This window comes from Rhinatrema bivittatum, chromosome 18, assembly GCF_901001135.1.
Source record: "Rhinatrema bivittatum chromosome 18, aRhiBiv1.1, whole genome shotgun sequence".
NCBI classification, from domain to species: domain Eukaryota; kingdom Metazoa; phylum Chordata; class Amphibia; order Gymnophiona; family Rhinatrematidae; genus Rhinatrema; species Rhinatrema bivittatum.
The window spans coordinates 9,917,919-9,942,450 of record NC_042632.1 but is presented as its reverse complement, the minus strand read 5'-3'; the positions used below and the strand labels follow the sequence as shown (position 1 = coordinate 9,942,450).

General features: G+C 44.6%; 1 protein-coding gene across 3 annotated transcripts in view; it reads right to left on the bottom strand.

The window, feature by feature from the left end:
* The window catches only part of KCNIP1 (potassium voltage-gated channel interacting protein 1), a 516,519-nt gene that overhangs the window by 208,681 nt on the left and 283,306 nt on the right, over nucleotides 1-24,532 (bottom strand). Inside the window, exon 1 of one of the 3 annotated variants that reach the window (XM_029583870.1) lies at nucleotides 2,155-2,221. The exons of the other annotated variants lie outside the window; for them this stretch is intronic. The gene's annotated coding sequence lies outside the window, so the exon portion shown is untranslated. Of the gene's footprint in view, nucleotides 1-2,154; nucleotides 2,222-24,532 lie in introns of those variants that run through there. 3 annotated transcript variants of the gene reach the window in all.

Sequence of the window (24,532 nt, the reverse complement as noted above, 5' to 3'; positions counted from 1 at the left end):
ACAAGCAGAGAAGCCCTTCTTACAAAGCTGAGCTAGTGAGTTAAGTAGGAGGAAAAGTAAACATACTGGTGCCAGTGTGGCTACTTAAAAAATACACTTACCAACAATCAATTACATATATTTGAACTGTGTACAGTTCCAGCCAGGACCACCTTTCTAAAATGCACAGTGATTGGCAAATTCAACATGCACTAGCATTTCAGGTGCCTGCTAACAAAAATAATAAACAAACAAGTTCTAGTCACGTGAGTGCTGATCATTACATTACTTTTTTTGTCAAGCTTCCAACTGTTTCCATTTCACATCCCCCCAACCATATTGGTAACATCAATAGATAAGAGCACAGCCAGCCAATAGGAATACATACATACATATTCATTCCTAAGTGACCTTTACTGACCTGGGAAGTGTGAACACTTTGTTTCATTTTCTGTTGGTGTTCGTTAGTTTCCAGTTCCATTTCCCATCCCCCCAACCATCACCTCAGTGGTAACCTTGGTAATATCAATAGATAAGAGGGCAGCCAGCCAATAGGAACACATATTCATTCCTAACTGACCTTCAGTGACCTAGAAAGTGTTTATTTGTATCATTTTCAGTTAGTGCGCACTAAATCGAGTTAGTGCGCACTAACGGGGAGTTAGTGCGCACTAACTCGAGTTAGTGCGCACTAACACGATTTAACGATTTTTAACGATAAATCGTTAGAATTTCTATTGTATCGTGTTCTATAACGATTTAAGACGATATAAACATTATCGGACGATAATTTTAATCGTTGAAAAACGATTCACATCCCTACTAAATATGTACACCCTGGAGGAGAGGGGGAGCAGAGGCGATATGATACAGACTTTCAGATACTTGAAAGGTTTTAATGATTCATAGTCAACAACAAATCTTTTACAATGGAAAAAAAATCAGTAGTACTAGGGGTCACGATTTGAAGCTCCAGGGAGGAAGACTCAGAACCAATGTCAGGAAGTATTTCTTCACGGAGAGGGTGGTGGTGGATGCCTGGAAAGATTTCAAAGCGGCGTGGGATAAACACTGTGGATCCATAAGGGATAGAGGATGGGAATGAAGAGTAGAGCCATGGGGGTGGCTTGCTGGAATGTTAACCTGGTGATTACTACCTTTACTCAAAAAAATCCCTTGCATAGTTAATGCAACTGCAACATTGCTCTCTGCTTCAACGGCAAGGGGAAATGTGGAAAAGAGGATTTGCATTCAGATAACAACCAAAAAGGACTGAACTTCACAATCTGGGTGAACAAATAAACGTGGGGGTCGCTTGCTTATTACGGCGGTTACTACCCTAACCAATTAAGCCTGATACATCACTTTGAATGCATACGCAGCATTGCTCTCTGCTTCTATGGCAGGGAGTAATGTGGAAAAGAGGATTAGCATTCAGACAACAACCAAAAAGGACTGAACTTCATAATCTGGGTAAACAAATAAGCGTGGGGGTAGCTTGCTTATTATGGTGGTTACCACCCTAAACCAATTAAGCCTGTTACATCACTTTGAAAGCATATACAGCATTGCTATCTGCTTCAATGGTAGGGGGAAGTGAGGAAAACAGGATTTACATTCAGACATCATCCAACAAGGCATCCATCTGTGCAATCTGGGTAAATAAGCATCAGGGTAACTTGCTTGATGCGGCGGTTACAACACTTAACCATAAGCCTTATGCTCACCTTTGATGCAACTCAAACATTACTCTCTGCATCAATGACAGGGGATGGCAGGAAATTTGAATCAAACAGTTACCAACAAGAGCCCTGAAGTTCGTGGATGGTGAAACAGATTATGGGAAAATAAGTGCGGAAGCTTGCTGGGCAGACTAGATGGGCCGATTGGTCTTTTTCTGCCATCATTTCTATGTTTCTATGAGCTTTCATTAACTACCTGGAGTTTTCTCCTATTTCTTTTATATTCCTCTCCACTCTTCCAGCTCAGCTCATTCCTCAGTAGGAGGCCACAAACCATGGCTCCTTCTAGATCCCAGCTAATGTAGACTCTAAATCCAGCCATTAGGTGTTATGTTGCACAATAACTGAGATTCCCTCCCCATAGGGCTGTGGACACTGCCTCTGAAGCATCCTTAGCCCTGGCTGGTGTCGGGGAGGGGGTAGAAGACCTCACCTGGAATCGAACCAGAGTTCTTCAAATGGTAGCACTCCCACCAGACTGATCCCTCTGGGCTGCCTCTTTGGAATTCTTTTAGAGGTTGTGCAGGATGAAATGCTGTGGATGATGAATTAATAATCCAATAGAATGGTGGAATGATGATGTCATAACACTACATGTAGCAGCATCCATAGCTACGGTCCGCCTAGAAGGCTCAAATTGTCAAGCTAAGCACTCTCTCTACCCATCTTCAATGCAGATTTCTCACAGGGTTGGAGGAAAGATGAACATGGATTCAGAGGGAAGATCAAGATGAGCATGCTGTTTCAGAAGAGTGTAAACTGAAAGCATTGGGAAGATTAATGACATAACTTTAAGAACATAAGAAAATGCCATACTGGGTCAGACCAAGGGTCCATCAAGCCCAGCATCCCATTTCCAACAGTGGCCAATCCAGGCCATAAGAACCTGGCAAGTACCCAAAAGCTAAGTCTATTCCATGTTACCATTGCTAATGGCAGTGGCTATTCTCTAAGTGAACTTAATAGCAGGTAATGGACTTCTCCTCCAAGAACTTATCCAATCCTTTTTTAAACACAGCTATACTAACTGCACTAACCACATCCTCTGGCAACAAATTCCAGAGTTTAACTGTGCATTGGGTAAAAAAGAACTTTCTCCGATTAGTTTTAAATGTGCCCCATGCTAACTTCATGGAGTGACCCCTAGTCTTTCTACTATCCGAAAGAGTAAATAACCGATTCACATCTACCCGTTCTAGACCTCTTATGATTTTAAACACCTCTATCATATCCCCCCTCAGCCGTCTCTTCTCCAAGCTGAAAAGTCCTAACCTCTTTAGTCTTTCCTCATAGGGGAGTTGTTCCATTATCCCATCAACTTTGAATGTTGTATTCCTTGATTCCCAGTAAGTTGGGATTTCAGGATATCCTCAATGAATATACATGAGATTTATTTGCATGTAATGGAAGCAGTGAATGCAAATCTATTGCATACATACGGTATTCACTATGGCTAGCCTGAAACTCAACCTCAGGACAGGTTTAGGAACCACTGTTTTACTGTGAAATTTTCTACATATTTGACAAATTTAAATAGAAACATTTTTTTGACAAACATATATGGAACTAAAATTGAGACAACCAATGGGCTCCTACAGTACCCATTTCTAGTTGAATCATGACTGCTTCTGGGGAAAATAATCCCCATGATGCAGCGCTATGATGCCATCACACATGTTGACAATTGAATGCATAAGGAGTTCCATATAGTGAATTTGAAAAAAGGCAGCAGGAATATTGTCCATCCCAATCTTTGCCATAAGAACTGTATCAAAGGGCTTATACAGTCTGTTAGGATGTATTTAATGACTTGGGAAGACAGCCACTGAAAGATGAACTTGGCACTCTATTAAAAGGAAATGGAACGAGTAATAGAACATTATTATGTCACTTTGGCAGGCAGCAGGAGAGAACATAGTCACACATTTGCCCTGGCACATCTCCTGAACCCTGGATATGGAAACTGATCTCTCTATATCAGTAGTCATACTTGAACACAAGAGATAATTGACCAACTGGCAATGCCCAACTGTGGGATGTTACATTAACTACATCTGGGGTCAATGATCCCCATGATACAGCATCATGGTGACTGGCTCGAGAATGTATGACTTGTAGGCATTACATTACAACCAAAGTAAGTGCAGTAAACTTGCATAGTCCATAAACTTTCATTAAAGTTCTTTATTGCATATCGGCAACTCCACTGTTATACAGTAAGCGTTCAATCAGCGTAATTCAATGCGTGTTTTGCCGAGGCTGCGTCGGGAGGGACAGTAAATATGAATCAATGGTTCTGAAATAAAATATAAAGAAGTTCTATGTAGGAAGATAAATCATGACCGACCAGCATTTAAATATAGAAACTTCAAACATGCAAAATCATAAATATTACATTATTCACATACCTGATTCACTTCCTGTCAAATTTTATGAAGACATGTATCTAAACGCCTAACACAGGGGGTATTTAACAAAGTAAAAGGCGTGCGCCGGTCATGGTTTATCTTCCTACATAGTCCTTCTTTATATTTTATTTCAGAACCATTGATTCATATTTACTGTCCCTCCCGACGCAGCCTCGGCGAAACATGGGACCGTGTCGGGGGATGCATTGAATTACGCTGATTTAACGCTTACTGTATAACAGTGGAGTTGCCGATATGCAATAAAGAACTTTACTGAAAGTTTATGGACTATGCAAGTTTACTGCACTTATTTTGGTTGCAATTTGATCGTTGAGTGCAGTTTGGCTCTGTTGTTGGTTGGGAATTGTAGGCATTACAAACATATCTGTTGAAAAAAAGAGATACAGAAGAATGCAAAAGTTTGAATTTTTCAACTTTTGCTGATTATTTCACTGTATTTGAAGCTGATCCTTGTAGTGCATTGCTATGATGCCTGTATTTTAGAGCACATTATTCTGATCAGTGTATTTTCCATGGACTCTGTGCTGCAGAATAAAATGCTACAGTACCAGCAGTTGCAGCATCCTATTCATTTATTCAATCTTTTTTGCCACAATATCCAATGAAATTGTTCAATGCAGATTATAAATTGGCATTCATAATTATGTGCATTTACAAAACATAAGACAGACTTGATAAATAAATCAATAAATAATGCATATGAGATAAAACAAATTAAGTAAAAACAACTAAAACATCACTCAAAGACCTGAATAAAAAGTAAAACTTCCCCCCTTATTTTTTTTTCTATAAGTCAATTAGTCACCTTCCTCTCATAGCCTATAAAGTTAAAGCAGCAACAGAGTATCCATGTCATACCATGAATTTGCCAATGTGGCTGTTCCATGGCACTTTATGACTATCATTGCTCACTCTTCTTTATTTTTCTTTTGCAGAGCACCAACCTGTACATTTCTTGCTAAACAGAATGCTCTAAGGGCCTGATTTTCACAAGCATTTACACACTTAAAAATGAGTTGTACATGTGTTATTGTACTTTACTCGTGTAAGTGGTCTTTTTAAAATTGTTACAATATATGCCATTTAATTGCCCATAGGATTTACCCGCTTAAGTGGCTTTTGAAAATTGCTACGACAGTAAGTTACATTTATGCACGTAACTCCTTTGAAAATTCACCTGTAAGGATTCTATTCTACAGGGAAGCCTTCTGTTCTAAAGCAGGGTTTGCATGCCACTAAATGAACATAAGAAAATGCCATACTGGGTCAGACCAAGGGTCCATCAAGCCCAGCATCCTGTTTCCAACAGTGGCCAATCCAGGCCATAAGAACCTGGCAAGTACCCAAAAACTAAGTCTATTCCATGTAACCATTGCTAATGGCAGTGGCTATTCACTAAGGGGCGGATTTTAAAAAGCATTTACATGCGTAAATCTGGGTTTTACGCATGTAAATGCACTTTACTCGAGTAAGTGGGCTTTTGAAAATTGCTACAATATATGCCATTGAATCGTCCATAGGATTTATTCGCATAAGTGCACTTTACGTGAGTAAATGGCTTTTGAAAATTGCTACAATAGTAGTTACATTTATGCGCGTAACTCCTTTGGAAATTACCCCCTAAGTAAACTTAATAGCAGGTAATGGACTTCTCCTCCAAGAACTTATCCAATCCTTTTTTAAACACAGCTATTCTAACTGCACTAACCACATCCTCTGGCAACAAATTCCAGAGTTTAATTGTGCGTTGAGTAAAAAAGAACTTTCTCCGATTAGTTTTAAATATGCCCCATGCTAACTTAATGGAGTGCCCCCTAGTCTTTCTACTATCCGAAAGAGTAAATAACCGATTCACATCTACCCGTTCTAGACCTCTCATGATTTTAAACACCTCTATCATATCCCCCCTCAGTCGTCTCTTCTCCAAGCTGAAAAGTCCTAACCTCTTTAGTCTTTCCTCATAGGGGAGTTGTTCCATTCCCCTTATCATTTTGTAACTTGTACATCGCCTTGATTACCACTTGTGTGACACTGTGATTAATCAAATGCAATACATAGTAATAATATTTATTACTTCATCCTTTAGCAGCAGAGAGAGAGCCTGCTTGATATTCTGGCTGGCTCCTTGTCCAGGGGTGTTACCTTTTACTGGAAAGCATATGAATTATTCCAAGCTGATGATGCACATGAGTTTTTATGTTTTATTTATTTTTGTTATTTTAGATGTAGCTCAGGACTTTTCATTGGTAGCTTTTAGACCATACAGGAACCTTTTGTTTTCTTCATTGCTGCATTTAATGTGACTTGGACCTGCAGCTACTGATTTTTTCTTGATGTGTAACTTGAATTAATTCAGTTTTGTAACTGAAAATAAAGGATCCTTTACTTCCCCTTGGTATGGGACCTAGAGTGATTCACTGAGTTAGAAACTCGCTGAGTGGGAGGCAACAAAGAGTAGTGGTAAAGGAGTTTTCTCTTAGGAGGGGGGATGTTAACAGTAGTACGCTTCAGGGATTAGTCCTTGGACTGGTTCTTTTCAACATTTTTATGAACGACATAGCAGAAAGATTGTACACTGTATAAAAACCTGACTGGCATTAATCTAAGTTGTTGATTTCTTCTAGAAGGTCACCACATTCTCGATAAAAATCTTCTTCAAGAGTTCCATCAGCAACACCCAGAAAAACTCCATGGATCCGGCACAACTGAATGTTTTGTAGGCCATACCGGGCCTGGCCCAGCACATTGTGAAGCAGCAAGACGCCTTGGAGAAACTTATTTCAGCGTTTCATCAGCTACACACACAGAAGGTTCAAGGCACAGCTTCCAACCATGAAGGTCAATTACAGGAGGTAACTCTAAAAACTGCTGTACCACTGGTGGCTCCAGTCCACTTTTCCAGTGAAATTCAGAAGGCCCAGGGCTTCTTAAACCAGTGCTGCATGCACTTTGCCTTAAAGCCATCTTTATTTCCTACGGCTCTTTCCAAGACCACCTACATCCTCTCATACCTGGATGGTAGGGCATTGTCTTGGGCATCTACCTTGTGGGAGCACAAGGACCCCATTTTGAGGACATAGAAGGATTTATGGACTTGTTTAAATCCATTTTCAATGACCCTGCTCATACACTGCTGTAGCCGGTTCTGCTCTGGTGGAATTGAAGCAAGGCAGCAGATCATTGGCTGAATTTGCCATTGAGTTCAAAACTCTTGCAGCAGAACTTCGCTGGGACCCCAAATGTCTCAAGACACTCCTTTGCAGAGGCCTGGATACCTGTTTAAAGGACGAGCTGGCCGCTCGCGAAACACCTGACTCGCTGGAAGAATTAGTAGCCTTGGCCACTCGGATTGATCACTGGCTCCGGAACAAGGTGAAGGAAATCCGGCCTAAGGTGTTACCTGGATTGAAACAGGCTAGTGCTGCATCTGCACCTCGGATGGTTTCACTAATCATTGCTGCTGATAAAGATGAACCGATGCAACTTGGTCATGCACATTTAACTTCCAAAGAAAAAAAGACTTCGGAAGAAGCATGGCCTTTGCATGTACTGTGGTCAGCCCGGCCATAATGTCTCTACATGCTCCATTTGTCCGGAAAACAGACGGACCTAAGTCCTGCAAGGAGGACTGTTCTTAGGCCATACCGCGTCCTCTCCTCCGCTGACTCCTGCCCCGGTGTACTCAGGGGCAGAAGACGTGAGGAGTCCCTCCATCAAGTTGAAAGATCCACTACTGTGTCATCTTTTGAAGTAGCCTATGGACGTTCCCCAACACCGCCACTTCCACTGAAGCTCAGTGATGTCCCAGCAGCTCAATCCACTGCTGCTGATATTCATAACACTTTCCACGCTTCATCTCTGAAACCACTCATACTCAGCGAATTTTCATCCAAACCTCAAGATCCACCTGTCATCAATGCAGAAAACGACTTAGAATTCAAAGTCGAAGAGGTCCTGGATGTTCGTAAGAGAGGCAATACTTTTGAATACCTTCTAAAGTGGGAAGGTTTCGGCCCCGAAGAAAACTCATGGGAGCCTTAGACCAATATTCTGGACAAAGAGATGCTTCTTCAGTTCTACCTCGCACATCCTTCAAAACCTAAGCCTGGTACCCAAAGAGGAAAGCGCCCTTTGAAGGGGGGTACTGTTGTGACCGTTGCTGCCAGACGTCTCCACTACGCCCACCTTACCTCTTTGGCGACTCCCTCTTTGCCTGTTGGAAGTTTGGCTGCCGCGGCATCATCATACCGTTCTCCTCCGGCGTCCCCGGACCGGCTAGACGCTGCAATCCACCATGTTTCCCAGCAGCCTAAGGGCGCGTGCGCGGCGTGGCCCCGACTCAAGTACCAGCATTGGCGCGAACCTCAGGGGCATCCCCCTGAGGTGACGTCATCTTCACCGGATATTTAAGGACTCTGAAATCGCTAACGAATTGAGTTAGCAAGAACAGGGGTTACTCTCCTAGCTACTCTGCCTCCTCAGACTTACCAGGGGTACCCACTCCTCGGGGGCCTCGCTTTCTCTTTGCTTTTCAGATCGCAGTCTAGAACCAGTACTCGCTCCTTGAGGGCCCTCGTTCCCTGACTTGTTCCTGAATACCACTTCTACCAGGAAGTCATCGCTGCCTACTTCACCAGTGAGTTACCATCTCTCTCTCAGAGCTTTCCCTGGAACCAGGTACTCGCTCCTCGAGGGCCTACTTCATTCCAGCTCCTGGGCTGCTTCTAAGAGACTATTGTGTGAGTGTTACCATCAAGGTTCTGTTCCTGAACTCTGCATACCCTGCCTACTCACTATCTTCAGTTTCTCTACAGCTCCGTTATCCGGGATCACTGTTCCAGTATCTGAGGGACTACAGCCCAGCCGGGCACTACCAGCTCACTACTGCCACCTCTGGTGGTTCAATATACTGTTTAATAAAAGAACTAGTGTGTGTCTGTCTCCATACTCTGAGCTTAACCGGTGGTCCCTCTCGGGATCTTCCCCTGCAGGGGTGGTCATCTGCCACCGGCCCAAGTATCCACCTACAACTACCACGAACACCAACACCTCCACGGTACCAGCCGGGAAGATGGTGGTCCCCCGCCATCTCTGTGAATGTGTACTTCATTGGGCTCATGACTCCAAGTTGGCTGGTCAGCCCGGCCGAGCCTGAACTCTCAAGATGCTCCGAAGGCACTATTGGTGGCCTGGTATGACAAAGGACTCCCGAAAATACATGGACTCCTGTCCGGTTTGTGCACAGCAAATAAACCCCCAACTGGCTGCCCATGGGGATTCTTCAACCACTTCCTGCGCCCACCAAGCCCTGGTCTAGTCTTTCCACAGACTTCATCGTGGATCTGCCTCCTTCAAAAGGGAATACTGTAATCTGGGTCATAACAGACTGTTTCTCCAAAATGCCCACTTTGTCCTCTTACCTGGACTCCCATCGGCTCCAGAGCTAGCTCGACTCTTCTTAACCCACGTATTTCATTTACATGGACTACCACAAGAAATAGTCTCCGATCATGGTCCTCAATTTGCCACTAAATATTGGAGGTCCCTTTGTAAAACATTCAATATCACATTAAACTTAACATCAGCATATCATCCGCTAGCAAATGGCCAGGCCGAGAGGACTAATCGGTCTTTGAAAAAATTCCAGCGATCATATGTCAACGATCAGCAAGATAAATGGGCTGACCTCCTGCCCTGGGCAGAACTATCCCATATCACCTCTGCCACAGAAGTTTCCCCCTTTGCTGTACTCTTTGGCCGTCAACCTCGCCTACCACTGCCGGTTCCACTCAGTGTACCCTCATCTGCAGCCCAATCTACATCACAAACCATACGCCGACTCTGGAACCAAGTAAGGGAGCAGCTCTGCCAAGCAGCTGACTGGGCCAAAGCATCACATATGCCCATCGTCAGACCGCACCTCTCTTCCTGCCTGGACAAAGAGTCTGGCTTAGTACTAAGCACATCCGGCTACGGTTGCCTTCCCAATGGCTAGTTCCCAAATTTATTGGTCCATTCCCTGTCCTTGGACGCATAGGAGCAGTCACCTACCAGCTGAAATTACCAGCTTCCATGGGGATTCACAACACTTTCCACGTGTTGCTACTCAAACCCCTGATCCTGTCCTGGCCTTTCCGAAGGCCTCCTCCACCGACGCAACACTCAGCGGAACCTGAAAACACCTTACAAGTTAGTCTTAGATGTCCGACGCCATCGGGACCACTGGGAATACCTACTTTTGTGGGAGGGCTTCAGCCCAGAAGACAATTTATGGGAGCCCTCTCACCACATTCTCGATAAAAATCTTCTTCAAGAGTTCCATCAGCAACACCCAGAAAAACCCAGACCGGTAAGGGAGAGGCCTAGAAGCGGGGGTACTGTTGCGCGTCCCGGCCGCATAGGTGCCGCAACCGGGCCTGCTCACCTCGCACTGCCCTCCACTAGCTCCGGTCTTGCTGCTGCTGCTAGCTCCTGGCGTCCCCGACGCTCACCGTGGCCCTCTCTGGCTTCCTCCATGCCGCAGGCCTCATAGCGGAGGTCCCGTGAGGGCTCCGCATCTTTGGCCGCCTTAGCCCCGCCCGTGGCTGACGTCCTGAGCTTTAAAGGGCCAAGCGCGGTAAAACAGATTTGGATGCAATATGATGACATCACTTAGTAACCCTATAAATAGCGAAGCCCTGTCTCCAGGACCTCGCCTTGGCAATCAGGTCGACACCGTGGTGTTCTAGTTTGCCTGATCCTATGTTCTAGTGTCTCCTTGTTCCAGCGTCTCCTTTTTCCAACGTCTCCTTGTTCCCGTGGTCCTCAGTGTCTCCAGCTTCTATCTTGTTCCTGCTCCACGTTCCCTGGTAGGACCCTCCGGACTGATTCTCGGTACTCACCTTTGCTTACCTGACTATGACTGACCGCTGCCTAGACCTGACCTTTGCCTGCCTTCTGACCACGTTTGACCGCTTCCTGGGCCTGACCGCTGCCTGTCTTCTGACCACGTTTGATAGTTGCCTGGAACTGACCTCTGCCTGCCTAACTACGTTGACCGCTGCCTGGAACTGACCGTCGCTTGCCTTGACTATGCTCGCACTGACCTTGGAACTGACCCTTGCTTTGGCTGACTACTTCTGGATGGATACCCTGGCTTTGATCCTTGCCCTTCACTCAGGCTCTCTCCTTCTGCCTTCAGCGACCACCAGACCAACAGGACTCTGACCGTGGCCTTCGTCTGACCAGATCTACAGGCTCTGCCTGTCTTGCCCGGAGGACCTTCCTGAACTGTTACCTCCCTGAGGTCTCCGGAGCCTCCAGTTCGGGTCTGGTCAACTCTCCCTACATCAGCCGCACACCCTTGCTCGTGGTGGGCACACCTCTCCGCTACCTCTCTGGGAGACCCTCTGAGGCTCACCTAGGTCCAGGCGGTCTGGGTACCCAAGGGCTCAACCCCGGACTGTTATTGGCGAAGCTCCAGCTAGCCTCTGTCTCCTCGTGTGCTCCGCCTCCTGGTGGCAGGTGCTCTCTGGGTCCCACCAGAGGGCCGTACCAATCCTGCACCAGGCCAAGGGTCCATCTCCAGCGCAACAGGCTGTTTCTATAGTTGGGCAAGTTGAGCACCAGTCAAAGGTGTCAAAACTGGGGGGGGGGGGGGGAGGTAAACAGGAAAACAGAATCAAGAGAAGAGAGCAACACATTACCTAATTCAGGTAGGTCAGTGTGTTCTTTGGGCTTGCCAATAGCAGTCTAGCATGCACCAACATGAGGACAGCCATGGGAACTGTGTAACCTACCAAGAAGGGTAAGTACTATGGGAAGTGGAGATTTCAGCACTGATGGCAACCCTTTGCTCAGGGCGTCATATTGCCAGGCAATGGTTCTCATCCCAGCTGCCAGCTGTAGATGCTATGCTACTTATAGGATATCGCTCCATATCCACATCAGCTTTTTTCTTTTCTTATTGGTTCTCCAGTCTTGGATACAGACCCAATGTCACAAGTTTGTCTACTATGTAGCCCCCCCAACCCCCGCCAGCAGGACCCTCACCGGACCAAGCTCGGATCCACACTAACTGCCACCTTGTATGATGCAGTAAAGCCAGCCCTATAAGAACCTTCCTCACATTGAGTGTTCTTGAGTGATCTTAGCTCCTTGCTCTGACCAACCTTGCACTTTTTCTTGTTACTATGTGGCCTTCTTACTTGTGTTGCCTTGTTCCCAGTATATCCTATTTAGATCTTGTCTGGACCTGTTTTGCTCCCAATGGAGTGTGTGTGTGTGGGGGGGGGGGGGGGGGGGGGCCTGGGTGCCGAGCTGTAGGGGGCAAGCTGAAGAAACAAAAACATTGGTGGCAGTAGGAAAATTCAGCCCTCAACCTCCAGATTCCTTCACTGACCCACCTATCCTAAAACAGGAGGAGGAGAACAGGGCCTTGCAGCTGCTCAGGCGTTTTCTCCTTCCTCTCCTGCCAGGGCCTGATTGGCATGCTTAGAACCACATAGATCTCACAGGGGAGGAAAAATGAGGAAGTGCCTGAGCAGCTGCAGGGCCCCATTCTCCTGCTCTTGTTTTAGGATAGGCGGGTGAATGATTGAATCAGGGATTGTCGGGAGGGGGAGCTAATACACCAGGGAATGCTGTGTGGAAATAGTGAACAGATCGAGGCTCGCTTGATGGGGGGGAAGCAGTGAATGGACCTGGGATTGCTTGGGGTTGGGGGAAGGAGTGAACGGACTGGGGATCACAAAGGGGGAGCATAAGAACACAAGATATGCCATACTGGGTCAGACCAAGATCCATCAAGCCCAGAATCCTGTTTCCAATAATGGCCAATCCAAGTTACAGTACCTGGCAAGTATTCAAACATTAAATAGATCCCATGCTACTAATATCAGTAACAAGCTTTGACTATTCCCTAAGTCAACTTGGTTAATAGCAGTTTATGGACTTCTCCTCCAGGAATTTATCCAAACTTTTTCAAACCCAGCTAAACTAACTGCCTTAACCACACCCTCCGGCAATGAATTCCAGAGCTTAATTGTGCTTTGAGTGAAAAAATATTTTTCGATTTGTTTTAAATGTGCTACTTGCAAACTTCATGGAGAGCCCCTAGATCTTATATTATCGGAAAGAGTAAATAACTGATTCACATTTCCCAGTTCAAGTCCTTTCATGATTTTGTAGACCTCTATCATAGTCCCCCTCAGCCATCTCTTCTCTAAGCTGAATAGTGCTAACTTCTTTAGCCTTTCCTTATAGGTGAGCCTATGGTTATCCTTCTCTATACCTTCTCCAGTACAACGATATCTTTTTTTAAATGTGGTGACCAGAACTGAACACACTGTTCAAGGTGTGGTCTTCACCATGGAGCAATACAGAAGCATTATGACATCCTCTGTTTTATTTACCATTCCCTTCCTAATAATTCCTAACATTCTGTTTGCTTTTTTGACCGCCACAGCACACTGAGCTGATAATTTCAATGTATTATCCACTGTGATGCCTAGATCTTTCTTGGATAGAAACTCCTAAAATGGAACCTTACGTAATGTAACTACAGCATTGGGGTTTTTTCCCCTATACTTGTCCACATTATATTTAATCTGTCATATGGACACCAAATCTTCCAGTCTTACAAGGTCCTCCTGCAATTTATCACAATCCACTTGTGATTTAACTACTCTGAATAATTGTGTGTCATCTGCAAATTTGATCACCTCACTCGTTGTACCCCTTTCCAGATTATTTATAAATATATTAAAAATCATTGGTCGAAGTACAGATCCCTAAGGCACTCCCACTCTTTACCCTTCTCCACTGAGAAAACAGATAATTTAATCCTAATCTCTGTTTCCTGTCTTTTAAGCACTTTGCAATCCACAAAAGGACATTGCCTCCTATCCCATTAATTTTTAGCTTTCTTAGCAGCAGTCTTATGAGGGTCTCTATCGAATGCCTTCTTAAAATCCAAATAAACCACATTTACCGGTTCACCTTTATCCATATACTTATTCACCCCTTCAAAAAAATGTAGATTTGTGAGGCAAGACTTCCTTTGAGTAAATCTATGCTGGCAGTGTCCCTTTAAGATATGTCTTATCTATATGTTCTGTGATTTTAATTCTTAGAAAGATTTCCACTATTTTTCCAGGCACTGAAGTCAGGCTCATTGGTTTATATTTTCCCAGATCACCCTGGAGCCCTTTTTAAATATCAGGGTTACATTGGTCACCTTCCAGTCTTCAAGTACAAGCAGTGAACAGACTGGGGATTGCTTGGGGGGGGGAAGGAGTGAACGGACTGGGGATAACTGGAAGGGGAGAGGAGTGAATGGACCGGTGGTCGCTTTAGGGAAGGAGGGAGTCAATGAACTAGGCAATGTCATGGGGGACCATTGGCATCTCTATTACTCTCTAGTCCACTTCACCCCACATATGATCATCGGGCTCCTTGCCCGAGCTGTCTAGCACCTGCCGTTGCATACATTATGTGTGAATGCATGTGGAAAAGAAAGAGAGAGAGAGTGTGTGTGTGACTGCATGCATGAGAGAGAGCATGCATGTGTGAATGCATGTGGGAAAGAGAGAGAGAGAGAGTGTGTGTGATTGCATATGGAAGACAGAGAGAGAGCGCATGTGTGATTGCATGTGGAGGAGACTATGCATGTGTGTGACTGCATGTTGAGGAGGCACCATGCGTGTGTGGGACTGCATGTGGGGGAGAAAGGGAACGTGTGTTTATTTATGATTGCATGTGAAAGAGAGAACGTGCATAAAGGATTACTGAGGGGGAGAGATATGCATGTGTGATTGCATGGTGGTATGGCAAGTGGAACATTTTTTATCCTTAATTATTGGGTGTTATTTATTTTATTTATTTATTTTAAAGATTTTGTATACCGTCGTTCGAAAATACATCATAACGGTTTACAGAGGATAACATAAAAACGTGGGGTATACATCTAAGTTTATAAAATAAAATTCTTACACTAGGAAGGAGGGGATACAACTATTTTAAAGGAGATACAAACATAAGCACAACCTTTAGTTCTTGATATTATTGACCTTTCTCTAGATTGTTTGCTGTTTTGTAATATTTAATTTATTTTTGTGAAATGTTTAAACCTGTTTTATCCTTATATTTTTAGATGCTGTATTCGTTATCTGTTTTGAAATAGGTTTTTTTTATTAGTATGGTTTACTAAGACAGATTTATTTTGCATTATTGCATTGCTTATGAGTCTGGCTGGGAGGTTTGGGAGGGTAGAGAGGCTGGGGAGCACCACTGCTGGGGACTGTGAGGTCTGGGAGGGGAGAGGGGAATGAGAAATGGGAGCAAGACTGCTGGGGCCTGGGAGGCTGGAGAGTGACTACTGTTGTTTCTGTTTCTCTGGGATGGGAAGTAAGAGAGTTTGATTTTCTCCATGTCATTTTTGGAAAATGTGCATCTGAATATATTTCTATATTATACTGCAGGCAAGGATTTCCAGTTCAGCCTTTGTCTCCATGTTTCTCTTTCTAATTTGTGGTCAGTTATTCTGTATTTGGTGAGGGGACGGCAGGGAGCTGTAATGAGACTGCAGTGATGTTCGCAGTTCTGGAGGAAAGACACATTTTGAAATGGTTTTTCTCTTTTTTTCCCCTTAAGGACAGAAGTGGAAAAACTGAAACATTTGAAAGAATGTATAAATTTTACATCAAAATCCTTGACTTTTGGTCTTATTCTTTACCAGAGAATGTTTTTGTTTACTTGCAATACCGCAGAGAGAAGGGGCAAGGTTGGTGGTCTCTCTGCAGGCAGGGAAGCTTTTGCCCCACAGACTGTTCACAACAGTCTGTTAATTCATTTCCTTCCTGGGGTTTCTATTAGTCTGACTTTCTTGCACTTAAGCATTTCCACAAGGAGGATTTGGGGGAGGGGGGGAGGGTGCCAGGGAGGCAACACACATTGGCCTCAGGTGCCGGAGATCTTCGTTTCCTGTCTGGGCCTCCCGGTGGCCCTCTTGTCTGTGCCTTATATTTACCTTGTCTTACCATAGATTCCTGTTTGCATGTGTCAGTGTATACCTAGCCCTGTTCTTGTGTTCCTATCCTATCTGGACCCCTCTGTGATCCTCCTTCTTCCTTTGAGTCCCTCTGTGGCCCTTCTTGCCTGTGGTTCTAGGTCTCACAGTGGCCTAGCCCCTCTGTGTATCTTTGCCTTGTCCATGTTCCCAGTGAGGCCTGTTTTGGCCTTGTCTTCTTCTGTTTATTCCTGTGTTGCTTGCCTGTTTTTTTGTCCTCTTCCCTGTGGCCTTCCCAGTGGCCTTTCTGTTTCCTGCGAGTTTTCCAGTGGCCCTCCCTTCCTGTGGGCCTCCCATGGCCTTCCAGTGTGCTGTCTAAGCCTCCCGGTGGCCTAGCCTTTTCATGCCTTGTTCCTGTGCCTTGCCTAGGCCTCTCGCTGGCCTACCCTGTTTCTGTGTTCCCTATCTTTTTCTTCTCTTGGCCTCCTAGTGGCCTATCTAGTCTGTCTGAACCCTGCCTTGTACACCAGTTTAGCTGAGTTTTACCCTTTCCTGCCTTTTCTCTCCATGTTCCAGCTCTGCCCATATTTGTCTCTCCATCCAGCCTTGCTTCCCTGTCCTGTTTTGCCTTGCCTCCCCATCAGCCTTCCTCAGACTGATCTTTTGTTGCTGACCTGGATTGACTTCTGTCCTTGCTTTGCTGCTCTCCACCTGCCTTGATGAATGCGTGGACTCTGACCTCTGCCTGCCCTGACCTCTGCCTTAACACTAATCTTGCTTGAACACATTCTGCCCTGACCACAGCCAGAGGTGTCCTGCTAGTCATCAAAACCCGTGGGTTAAAAAAAAAAAAAAGGAGGTAGCCACCCAGGCAGAAGAGCGCATACAGCTCCTGCTGGGGGAATATCTGCATCCAGTATGCCAGACAGTGATAGCCAAGGAGGAACAAAACAGAAACGGATTGCAGCTGAGACAGGAATATCTGGGCTCTGTTTCTGCAGTTGTGTGTAATGGCCTACAGAGTGCTGGGAATAGGGAACAGTAATTTTGTGCCTGCAGAACAGAGATAATATTGCTAAAACGTCATCTTGCAACTCTTTTTCCTATAGGAAGTTTTTTTTTCATCTCAGCACGTTCTAGTGAATCACAGAATCATAGTCAAGGATGCGAAGTAAGCAGCGGATTTACAATTCAACAGGGGTTGTCTGGGGACAGCTCGGAGCTTAAATGGATCAATTATAACTAGGTTCTACTAGATGATGGAAAGATTGGATTAAGAGTGGGCACCGAAAACTATATATCAGTAAACATAATCTTATGAAAGGTAGGAGGGAAGTCTGTGGCTTCTGTTAAGCTGCTAGAGAAGCGAGTTTCCACTTTTGAAAAATAAATTTACACACAGAAGGAGGCAGTGAGCAGGCAGCAGTGCAAGCTTTCTTAGCACAGACACCCACTCCGAGGGGAAGGTAGGACGACTACTGATTCTGGTGCTGAGGAGGTAAAACTATACCATTTGATTCAGATCGTCAGAGGGATAGCCCTGTTAGTCTGGTGTAGCAAAAATGACACAAGGCGGGTGGCACCTTCTGTCCTAACCAATTTATTGAGGCAGGAGCTTTCGAGGGCAGAGTCCATTTTGTTAGATGCACAAAGTGAGTAAAATATATGGGGATGGGGGGCTACAGAACAAAAAGAAGGCACTGAATAGGTAGGCAGAATGGGGAAACAAGATGATAACAGCATTATAGTCCAGTCTGAGGACGTTCTCCCATCATTCTGTCTTTTCACACTTACCTCAGTCGTTAGTGGTCTGAATTTATAAAGCCATTATCCCCTTGTTTCCGCACCTTGCCTGCCTATTCAATGCCTCCTCTTTGTTCTGTATCCTCCCCCATCCCCATACATTTTACTCTCCTCGTACTTCACTTCATGCCCCTGAGGAAGTTCATGCCTCAATAAATTGGTTAGGCTGTAAGGGGCCACCCGCGAAAGGCCATTTATACCATTTTAGACTTTGCTAAAAGAAACTGAATTGGAAGGAAGGACAAGGCATTTAGAAGATGAAATAAAGAAGCCACAGGGAGAAAAAGAGCAAAATGGAAAAGGCAGTAAAGCAGGAGAAACACCTGACATGAAAAAGCAAAGTGTGGAAGAGAAAAAGACTCAATCTGTAGGAGCAGAGACAAATAGCAAAGTAAAAGGAAAGGAAAATAAAGAGGCCAAAACCTGCAGTAAGATACATGCAGAAGTGGAAAAGCGTGAAGAGTCAGAAGCCACTGCAGTCACATTAACGTGGAAAGCTGCTGAACTATGGGTCCAGCAGGAGGAAGGGCTGAGGCCCTGCACAGCCCGAACCGTCCCCCTGCACAGAGAGAGCCCACTCAGACTGAAACATGCGAAATCACAGAAACAAAAGGATGAAAAGAAAGGAGCTGCTGCAGAGCCTCCCTCTGTGTGGTGCTTGAAGTATCCAGGTACACTTTCTGGTTCAAATTATGGGGGAGAAATAGGGTGTTATGCTCAGGCTTGTGAACCCTTGGGCTGACGGTAGGATGGAATACCTTTGGAGAGAGATCCGTAGGTTCTCCCGTCGGGAGGCGAGGCAAGAATAGAAGATGTGACCAGCTGACCCTCGGCACTGTAGACAGAGACGACTGTGGAGGTGGACGAAGAGTCATGACGTCGAGGAACGGAAGTATGTTTTCGCCACTGGAAGTCCGCGGTCCCCCCAGGAGGAACCCGTAGGGACCCGGACTGCTGGGACTTAGGTGGACCTTTGAGAGGTCAAGGAAACGGACGTTCGGTGCAAGGGCTGACTGGAGCTTCACCCCTGGAAGCCCGCGGGTCCCCCAGGAGCCCGTAGGGACCCGGGCCGCTGGGACTTAGGTGGGCCCTTGGAGATGATGGTCAGGAAGAAGTCCAAGGTCAAGTGCCAGAGGGTCGTCGCTTACCAGTCCAAGGTCACACACTGAGGGACCACCACTTGCCAGTCCGAAGTCACACACCAGAGAATCACCGCTTGCCAATCCGAAGTCAATACCAGGAATCACCGCTAGCTAATCCGAAGTCAATACCAGGAATCACCGCTAGCCGATCCGGTCAGGAACCAGGAACACCAAGACAAAACAGGAACAAGGAATCAAGACACGAACTCACCGAAGCAAGCAGACCTGACCAACGTAGGATGTTGCCAAGTCAAGGAATGGTCAGAGGAAGTCTCCTTTTATACTTCCTCTGGCCCTGTTGATAGGAATCAGCTGAGAGCACTTAAAGGGATGAGGACCCTTTAAATCTGGTGAGGAGGCATAGCTTGCTGGGCAGACTGGATGGGCCGTTTGGTCTTCTTCTGCCGTCATTTCTATGTTTCTATGTATTCTCCACCACTCTACACCACCACTCTACACCACTCTCCACCACTCTACACCACTGAGCTGTTTGCCATGCCTATTTCTTGGGGTTTTGATGCTGCTATGCTTGCTCATGGGCAAGGCAGCAAGCATAGCAGATGCCACTGGGCTATTTGCCATAATCCTCATTTTGGTTTGGGTTTTGATGCCACTGTGCTACTTGCTATTCACATCACTCTTATCTTGTAGGCGTTTTGATGCAACTGTGTTCGCTGCCATACAATTTAAGCCTTGGGATTTTCACAACACTTTTGCTGAATCTTTGATCCTCTTTTGGTGCCCTGTGGCATTCATGCCACAATTTTTGTAGCCCTTTGTCCCTCTTTTGGTGTCTTACTGTTCATGCTACTGTTAGTGCTGTTTGCTGCTCTTTTGGAGCGTTGGGGTGTTCATGCCACTCTTCTTGCTCCGCACCTATGGTTTGTAGTTTTAAATGCCAGTATGGCTGCTGCTCCTGACTTCTCTTGGTGTCTCCAACTGTCTTCAAATTCCCTTATGACACTTATTGATTATTGGTGATACATTGCAGGATTATTGGTGATACATTGCAGGAGGACCTTGCAAGACTTGAAGATTGGGCATCCAAATGGCAGAAGAAATTTAATGTGGACAAGGGCAAGGTGTTGCATATAGGGAAAAATAACCGTTGCTGTAGTTACACGATGTTAGGTTCCATATTAGGAGCTGCCACCCAGGAAAAAGATCTAGGCATCATAGTGGATAATACTTTAAAATCGTCAGCTCAGTGTGCTGCAGCAGTCAAAAAAGCAAATAGAATGTTAGGAATTATTAGGAAGGGAATGGTTAATAGAACGGAAAATGTCATAATGCCTCTATATCGCTCCATGGTGAGACCACACCTTGAATACTGTGTACAATTCTGGTCGCCGCATCTCAAAAAAGATATAGTTGCGATGGAGAAGGTACAGAGAAGGGCAACCAAAATGATAAAGGGGATGGAACAGCTTCCCTATGAGGATAGGCTAAAGAGATAAGGGCTGTTCAGCTTGGGGAAGAGACGGCTGAGGGGGGATATGATTGAGGTCTTTAAGATCATGAGAGGTCTTGAACGAGTAGATGTGACTCGGTTATTTTCACTTTCGAATAATAGAAGGACTAGGGGGCATATCATGAAGTTAGCAAGTAGCACATTTAAGACTAATCGGAGAAAATTCTTTTTCACTCAACGCACAATAAAGCTCTGGAATTTGTTGCCAGAGGATGTGGTTAGTGCAGTTAGTGTAGCTGGGTTCAAAAAAGGTTTGGATAAGTTCTTGGAGGAGAAGTCCATTAATGGCTATTAATCAATTTTACTTAGGGAATAGCCACTGCTATTAATTGCATCAGTAGCATGGGATCTTCTTAGTGTTTGGGTAATTGCCAGGTTCTTGTGGCCTGGTTTTGGCCTCTGTTGGAAGCAGGATGCTGGGCTTGATGGACCCTTGGTCTGACCCAGCATGGCAATTTCTTATGTTCTTATGTCTTGTCATGTCAGTGCAATACTTTGCACACTAGCTGCACCGCTCATGGTCCCTTAGGGTGGTGTTCATGCTACTCTTAGTGCTGCCTTATTGCATTTATGGTGCCCTGGAGTTTTGGTGCCACTCGTCTTCCTGCCTTCGTGCCCTCTCCATGTTTGGGGTGTTAGTACCACTGGTTTTTTTTATTCTAAACATGATTCTCTGCTCTGTGTGTGTATGTTTGTGTGTGTGTGTGTGTGTGTGTATCCACTCCTAGGTGACAGTGAATTATTGTAAGACTAAAAACTCAACTTGATTACCATACTCCTTACTGTATTTTTGTCTTTATTTCTATTTGTATTCACAACTTGCTTATTAGCAGAAAATACAGGCAGTGTAGAGTCATTCATACCTATGTGCCCTTTATCTACATCCAGCTGGCCGATTTTAGCAACCACAACTTCTCTATTAAGATTTTCTAATTTCCCTGTTTGGCAAGTATCCTTTGAAGTTATCTTCCTCCGAGCCATGCGCTCCTGAGTAACTATTAGCTTTTCCCCATGGGCTAGTTTAAAAGCTGTTCTATCTCCTTTTTTAAATGGTAGCACCGTCAGCCGGGATCCATCATAGTTCGTATAGAGCCCATCCAGTTGGAACAGGCTCTCCCTTCCTGAAAAGCCTTAACCTTTAGCCTCTCTTCATAAGGGAGCTGATCTATCCCCATAATCATTTCTATTGCCCTTCTTTGTACGTTTTCTAGTTCTGCTAAATCTTTTTGAGGTGCAGCAACCAGAATTGCACAAGGTACTCAAGGTCTGGCTGCACCATGGATCGATGCAGAGGCTTTATTATAGTCTCAGTTTTGTTTTCTAGTCCTTTCTGATAATTCCTTCTATTTGCCTTTTTGGCTACTGCTGCAGACTGATGATGTCACTGTCTTGTCTGCAATGGAGGACGGATGCTTCGTTTTCACCTGACATAAGCTTTTAAGGTGACTTGCTGTTTTGTTTCAGAAATGGGATGGGGGTCAGGAAGAAGGAAATTCTTTATTCCTTTTTTTGTTTTCTTTCTTTTCTCTTTAGGATACTTTTGTGTGTGTCTTTTGCAGCAGGATGTTAAAAGGGAGTTCTGACTATCTGAAAGCATTATTTTTTGGTACAGTTGTCTTTGCAATAAGAATTATCTGAGTGGTAGTTTGCTTTTTTTGTATGTTGAAAAACCTAATATAATTATTTGGAATAAGTAAACACATAAGAAAGAGATTTGTATACCACTTGAAAAAGGATCGGGCTCAGGAGATGTTTGATGAGGAAAAACATGAGTATATGCAAACTGCAGTTACAAACTATCTATATGCAGACCACCCAAGGGTTTCACTGTGCACTGTGTGCAGTGCCTTGTGTCTTAAGAGTCATTAACACATGATAAGTCAAGTTCCTGGAAGGGGCAGGTACAATATTTGGTGTATTTGAATAACTACAAGATGTACCTTATGCATTGAATGCCTGCAAAGATCATCTGGAATTGATTAGCATAACTCTGACTCATCAGTAAACCAAAAGTAGAATATTATTGTTTCTCAGTATAATTAGTTATAATCTGTCAGAAAAAAGAGTAAGTTACCTGGCTAAATGAATTTTTGGGCAGTTCTCTGGCTAAATTCTAGCTGGATAACTTTTTATCCAAGGCAAGGGTATTCCAGGGACATAAAGTGGGAGCTGCTGAATTAAGCAGTCTCAGGGACCGCGGCAGAGGGAGCCTCTCTCACCCCGTCGGTATTGGAAGTTAGCCAGATAACATATACAACTAACTCTGATTGGCCTGTACCTCTGTCCTAAAGTTAGTCAGGTAATAACAAGAGTCAGGTGACACCTTCTAGACCAACCAATTTATTGAAGCATGAGCTTTGGAGGACACTTTATCAGATGATGAAGTGTTGTACAGGAGATGGGTAAATATATACAGAACAAAGAGACGGCATTGGATTAGGCAGGGCATGGTGTGGCGAGAGTGTTAATAGCATTATAGCTGGATAATATATTTTGCGGCATGTAAATTGATCAGGCTAACTAGCCAAGCTGCACAGTGGCTGAATAGGGACCTATAAGAGTCCTGAGCGTAAGGCAGGACATCTGGCACAGGTATTGGCAGTGGAATCTGAATGTCACTGTGAGGGAGTATATCACACCTTAGAGGACCACCCACAGCTATCTGGCCTCCTCCAGCAAGGGATTCTAGGCCAGGAAGGATCCTTGCACAAAAAGGGTGGACAGGCCACAGAGAGAAGGCAAGAAGCCAGCCTATACAAGAACTGCATATACTTGATTGTAGTGAGACTGCTGAGATAAGCGGCCTCTATGCTGTAATTTGGTTTTGCTTATAAATAAAGAGTTTGTGTGGAACCAGCTGGAGTTTGGTCTCTGTTTTTACTCTTGACTGTTTCCCAACTTCCAAGTGACCACAGTCATTCATCTCCTTAAACTTGGAGAGCAAACCATCTAAAGGCCTCCAGAATCAAGTTTGCAGTTGGTTTCACGCTTTTATTCCTCAATGTAGGACTACAGATGTAGTAAAAAAGAAAATGATCTCTTACCTGTTCCAAACAAAGAGCCAAAGGACAATGTTAACCTCTTCATCAGTGTCTTATAAAGAATCTTTCATGCCCTACCAGTGACAACCACTAAGAATAATGCAATCCTCTTCCATTCACCTCCCCAGGAAAAGATTTCTATGGCTCTCTTCTCCTTTGGCAGCACCAACAGAGATAACCATTATTCAAAATAGGTATATAGAGGCTAGATGCTATTCCCTGAAACTCTTCAGCACCAGTCAGACTGGTGGCAAGAGCTGATCAGATTCCGCCTTTCAGGTGCTAGCAGTATTCTTCATCCTTGGATTTTAAAATAGTGACTGATTAATCAAAGCCAGTGCTTTCATTACCCCATGATTAGGGTTATGCTGTCATGCAGTGTCTGGAAGTGAGGGAAGACTGATAGCCAGGAACTCTGTTTTCACATTTTCTTCAAAACAATCTGAATTAGTCAAACTATTTCAAAGTAGGTGCTGAAGGGAACTGGAACTATCCTGCCCTTTGTACTATTGCACAGACTGATTGCTATCATCAGAAAACGGGCTCTCTCATTTCTGTTTCACCCTGGAGAGTGATTTCCGCAGCGTGCTTTGTGCTTTCATTTGGAAGAAGCATTCTACAGTGTAGCACTGATCCCGATAAGAGACACCATGAAGAATGCCAGTAAGATCATATTCTGCCTTTATCATGTCATCGATAGATGGAGTTGTCTGGGCCTGGCCTTCTGAAATGTAATTGTGGCTTCTCTGGAGAGGAAATCAATTTATTTATAAAGATCTGGAATTAGTGAGACATTTTTACATTTCAGTTGAATCAGAGGACATGTTAACTACCATTGCCATGAACAAAAATGGCTTTCTAGAAGAGAGCTATACAGCAAAAAATATATAAGTATTTAGAGTCCCTGTTTTAGAGCCCTTAAAATGTAAGGGTCATATT